This window comes from Marmota marmota, unplaced genomic scaffold, assembly GCF_001458135.2.
Source record: "Marmota marmota marmota unplaced genomic scaffold, marMar, whole genome shotgun sequence".
Taxonomy (NCBI): domain Eukaryota; kingdom Metazoa; phylum Chordata; class Mammalia; order Rodentia; family Sciuridae; genus Marmota; species Marmota marmota.
In genome coordinates, this window is record NW_026000005.1 from 49,474,388 (window position 1) to 49,479,676 (window position 5,289).

The 5,289-nt window shown below is 48.7% G+C and overlaps 1 long non-coding RNA gene across 1 annotated transcript; it reads left to right on the forward strand.

Moving 5' to 3' along the window:
• Nucleotides 1–256: 256 nt before the first annotated feature.
• Nucleotides 257–3,964, forward strand: LOC125618360. Its single transcript, XR_007349647.1, has 3 exons — nt 257–384; nt 768–842; nt 989–3,964. It is a non-coding gene; the product is annotated as an uncharacterized LOC125618360 (long non-coding RNA).
• Nucleotides 3,965–5,289: the final 1,325 nt, after the last annotated feature.

The window sequence follows — 5,289 nt, forward strand, 5'->3', positions numbered from 1 at the left end:
AGAGCTCTCGGAGGCCAGGCCTGGGATTATTGTCTCACAACACACTTATTCTTGTGGCTTCCCATAAGTTACCCCATAAGATGCTAATTCTCTTGGCACTTTAATGGAAAATCAACATGGGTCTAGAGCAGTCAGGGGACTTTCTGAAAGAACCCAGGCCTCAGTTCACGGCTGGCCCTCAGCCCTTGCTCGTCAATCATTAGTGAGGGTTGTGTGTGCAGGGCCAGGCTTCTCCCTAGACTCAGCACTAACGTCCACTGAGGCCCAGCTCCAAGCTGCCAGTGGAAGGCTTTCTAGTGGACTGACAAGCCGTGGTGTGAGCCCTGCTGCTCTGACTTGCACTCATGGGAGCGAGCTGAAGATCTCCAGAGGAGCTGAGAGGAGGTCAGTCTGTTTACCAAGTACCTATCTATACTCCCTTCACTGTCGACTATTTGATTCTTAGAACAGCATTATGAGATGGAGACCATTATATTCGGTTACACACTTTGTTGTTTTTTAATGTCTGAGCCATACATACTCATGGGATTTTTAAAAAATCAAACTCTGGAAGTGTATAAATTATATATATATAAGGCTCCCTTCCCCCATCCCCATTCTTATGTTCCATGTTAACAACAAGTAAGTTATACATCCTACAGGGATTCTCTCTCTCTCTCTCTCTCTCTCTCTCTCTCTCTCTCTCTCCTTCTGGGAATTGAACCCAGGAGCATTCTACATCTGAACTACATCCTCAGCCTTTTTTTTTTTTTTTAATTCTGAAACAGGGTTGCCCAGGCTGGCCTTGAACTTGCCATCTTCCTGCCTCCAGAGTAGCTGGGTGCCACCGCGTCTGGCCCTGTGTAAGTTCCTTACATACTTAATGTCTGTACAGAAGCAGATATTTACATGGTTCCATTTAGAACATGTTAACCTGGCTAAATGGGCTGAGCCTATTTTCCCCTGATTCTTTCACCTAAGACCGCATGTCAGACATCTTCCTTTGCAGGCAGTCAGCACCCATGCAGCACGTTCTTCCAAGCAGCTGTCCAGTGTGCCCCTGCACGTCTGTCCTAACATCGCTTTAGCCAGTTCCCTGACAGCCAACTCAGTTATTTCCAGATGTTGCAAATGCAGCAGTGCCGTGACAAATCAGCTCCGTGACCTGAGCGTGCGCCACTCATCCCTCTCTGCCGTGGTGCTCTCACTGTGCCTCTTGATGGTTGTGAGCAGGGAATGAGAAATAAGGCTGAGCACCCGACAGCGCCTGCTCTGACGTGCACCGTGAACGCTCTGCGTGGAGTGTCATCTGTGCCTTTGCATCCTATTACAAGAAATGATCCTTTTCTGTAAGTAAAATGCACACATAAAGGAGTATAGGTACTTTTGGTAAACAGTCAAACTGACTTTCTCACACTTCCTCTGGAGATCTTCGGCTCACTCACACGAGTACAAGTCTGAGCCACAGTGCACACCACCACAGTTTGTCATACACACTAGAAAGCAACAACAGTGCTGTGCTATTTCCCACCTGCCAAATGCCAGCGATTAAATGGCTGGAGAATGATGAGCATCTGTGAGCAACTGGGAAAAGGTATTCCCATACTATTGGTGCCTGGTTAAGGCGTTCCACGGCTGATCTGGTCGGACTGATCTTGACTTTTCTGTGCCTTATTATTTTTAAAGACCATTGTGTAAAGTTGGGTTTAGCCTTCAATGATCCAGCTTCTCAGGGGGTCACGGGTAGTGTCCCTCTTGGGAGAAGTTCCTCCCAGGTGCCATGACCTGTTCCTGGACCCAGATGGTTACCAGTAAGACATTCTCACATTGCTAAGGCTTCTTTGAGGTGTGGGCTCGAGGTTCTCATCATACACACAGCAGCATGAAGGGGTGGAGGATGCAGACCTTGCCTCCATCTAGAGCCTCCAAGGCCAAGGGTTGTGGGAGTGGTCACTGACTCCCCCTCCACAGCTGTGACTGAGTGAGTCTGAGCAAGTTACCTGACCTTAGTCAACCCTTTTCTCCACTCTGTAGAATGAGGACCCTATCTATCTTCAGGAATGGGATTTGGCCATTGACTCTGGTAGGGCCAGGACTCTCTGTTATTTCCTCACAATCAGGCAGCTGAGGGGTTCACACTGGTCACCAGCAGGGTCAAGTTCCCTTATGATCTTCTCAGCCAGGGTCACTTTTGATCCATCAATGCTTATGTCCAAACCAGGTGAGCAATTTGAGTTCCAGTCTTGTTGATCCGGTGGAGTCATTGGGACTATGCACCACCTGGCGCTGGGACAGGTAACCCACCTGCCGTCGCCATGGTACCTAACCTATGTGTGTGGAACCCAGACAAGCAGTAGTAGTGCGGGCTCATGCCCAGCTTCCCTCTCCACCTTCCTGGATGGAATGATGCTTGTTGGCACTGACTTAAGGCCAGGAGTCAGAGGTGCAGCACATAACACAGGGTAAGGAAAGAGGGTGCCGGGAACTAGACAGAAAAGGTCTGCTAACCAAACATCAGGAAGGTCCAGACAGGGGACAGCAACTGAATGTGCTAGTGAGCCTTGGATTCAAGCCGCGTCAGCCTTCACTTGGGCAGAGCAAGCCAGAGGCTGACGGTGCGAAGCTAATGGCACCTAAACTTCTGGGCTTGAAGGGGTCCTTGCCAGAGCCTGGGAGGGGTCCAGTGCCATGGCGACATTGGCCTGCCCTCCACGGCAGCAGGTCTTGACCCTCTCCCCCACCCGCCTTCCCAACTCTTCTTCCTCATGCCCGTGGCCTAAGAGGTGAGGGCAGCTGGGGTCTGGTGGAAGGAAGCCACCTCTGTGATGAGCTCAGCTGGGGCTTAATGGATGTATTGCCTGCTGGTGGCCACTTTTGAACAGTAACGGTATTTCTACCCATCTCGGGGAAGGAGCTGCTTCCAGAAATAATCCTGTCACCCATTCGGGGACTCAGCTAGTGCCCTGACCAGGTGATCCCTTGTGACCTGGAGGTTTTCCTCAGCTCCCAGCACCACCAGGATGCAGGCAGAAGAGTGAACATGAGACTGAAGTAGCTAGTCCATGGAGAATTCTTCTAACGTCTACATCTGTGAATTATAGGCTGAGCATCGAGAGCTCACGGATGAGAAGCTAGAGCGGCCCTCATCTCCTAGAAGGAATGTGCCCAAACAGCTGTGGTCTTCCTCCATGTCCCTCTTTTTCTCATTATTTAGTATTTAAGATTCGATTTCTCCCTTGTTTGTTTGTTTATTTATACCAGTATGAACTCATGAAGGCCTTTTGTTTTATTCTTTATATTAAAATTCTATACTATCAGGCCTGGGGTTGTGGCTCAGTGGAAGAGCTCTTGCCTAGCACTTGTGAGGCACTGGGTTCGATTCTCAGCACCACATAAAATAAATAAATAAATAAAGGTATTGTGTCCACCTACGACTAAAGATATTTTTTTAAAAAATCCATCATATATTTTGTTGATGAAGTGGCAGTGGCTCTGGCTGTTTATCCCTCCACCATGAATTCCTTCCAGCTGATGCTCGTGTTTTGTTTTGTTTTGGGTACTGGGGATTGAACCCAGGGGTGCTTAACCACTGAGCCACACCCCTCAGCCTGCTTTATTTTTCATTTTTACTTAGAGACACTCAGGGCCTTGCTAAGTTGCTGGCTTTGAATTCGTGATCCTCCTGCCTCCGCCTCCCACGCCGTTGAGATTACAGGATGCCTGTGTTCTTTCCACAGGCCTCCACGCCTTCTTGAGCAGATCCTTACTCCAGGGTGTCACAGGTAGTTCTCAGCTCATCTTGCATTTTCTCTGCAACAGCACGGTGTCCCCCGCTTCCTCTATTTGGAGAATGGTGCTTAGAGACCATTATGTGGCCAGCAGGTGTTCTCAGTGTGACTGGAAGTTCATTGGTTCTAGGCTTTCTCGGTAGGCACACCTAAGAAATACATGTACGTGCACTAACCAGTGAGAATGCACACATCTCTACTTCCTATCATTGCTCCATCAAACTTCCTGAAATGATGAGTCTCTGCTGATACCTCTGATTCAATCCAATCCCGAGCATTCATTCTAGCCTTCTCTAGGTGAGCACGGTGGGGGAGAGTCAAGTGCCATGGAAGTGACAGCAGAAGCAACGCTCCATCCCCCAGGCCCACCCTGTAGCCCAGGGGCTTGTGGCCGCCCTGAGGCGTGCACCTCACTTGAGCTCTGCCTTAACCTAAAAAGCTGTAGGGGCTCAGGCTCCACTGGAAACAGAGAAGCCACCTTTGCCCTTTGTTTGTATCCTAGGGCCAAGGACACAGAGTAGAACTGAAATGATCTCACAAGAGCCAATTCTGCAAATATTATGACTGGCAAGGATTCAGTATCATGCTGAAATTTATGTCTAGATTGAAACTTTCTGTGGACATTGGAACTCTACCAACCCACAGATACTAATTGGATTTCAGGTGAAAGAGTCCAGGGTAAATTAAGTTAACACTTGAAGAAGGGCAGATGGAAACACAAGGTTTAGATTCTTGTGTGATGTCAACCACTTGCAAGCTGACACAAGACCTGTCAGTGACAACCCAAAATACGGCTAAACTCCACAAGGCAGCCAACTCCTCCTTAGTCATAATACAGCATGTGGAAGATTCTCCTTGTTACACTGATTTCCATGAAAAGGGTTTTCCCTAAACACCCCAGTTCCTCGCTTTTCCTAAGAAAATTGGGGTCAATGACCTGATTGAAAGGCAGGGAAAGAGATCAAGAATAATAGGCCCCATGCCCCTTCTGCCAGCAAAGAGCAGATGTCCTGGTCTGGAGCACCTGGCCCCAAGCATCCCGGGAGCTGTCGTCTTTGCTTGTGGTTCAGTAGGTAGGTCTAATTTTAGTCCTGGTGTCTCTACACACCTATGCCACCATCTGACCTAGGATTCCCTTTGGAATTGCACAAGACACTGTTTAATTGAGGCTATAATAAGACCTTGCAGATTTGGAATATTGATGGTTTCTCTTTTAACTTCTACAGGCTGAATAAGCAGATTTAAGACAATCTGGGTAAGATTTGACTTTGGTGAGTCATTGCAGCTCTGGTAGTTTTATTTTATACTGGGAGGGCAGCAGGTCCCGACCTTGACCAAGCATAGGCTCTGCACACCTTAACAAATGCTCTTAGACTGCGACAATCTAAGCAGCCATGGGCAGGTGGAAGCAGTCACAAGGAAGCTGCACAGACCCTGGGCCTTAGCAAAGGCCTGTGCCACAGAGGCCAAGCAGGTGCAGGAAGCAAACAGGAGCTGTGTGGGTGGCCCTGGTGTGCCAACT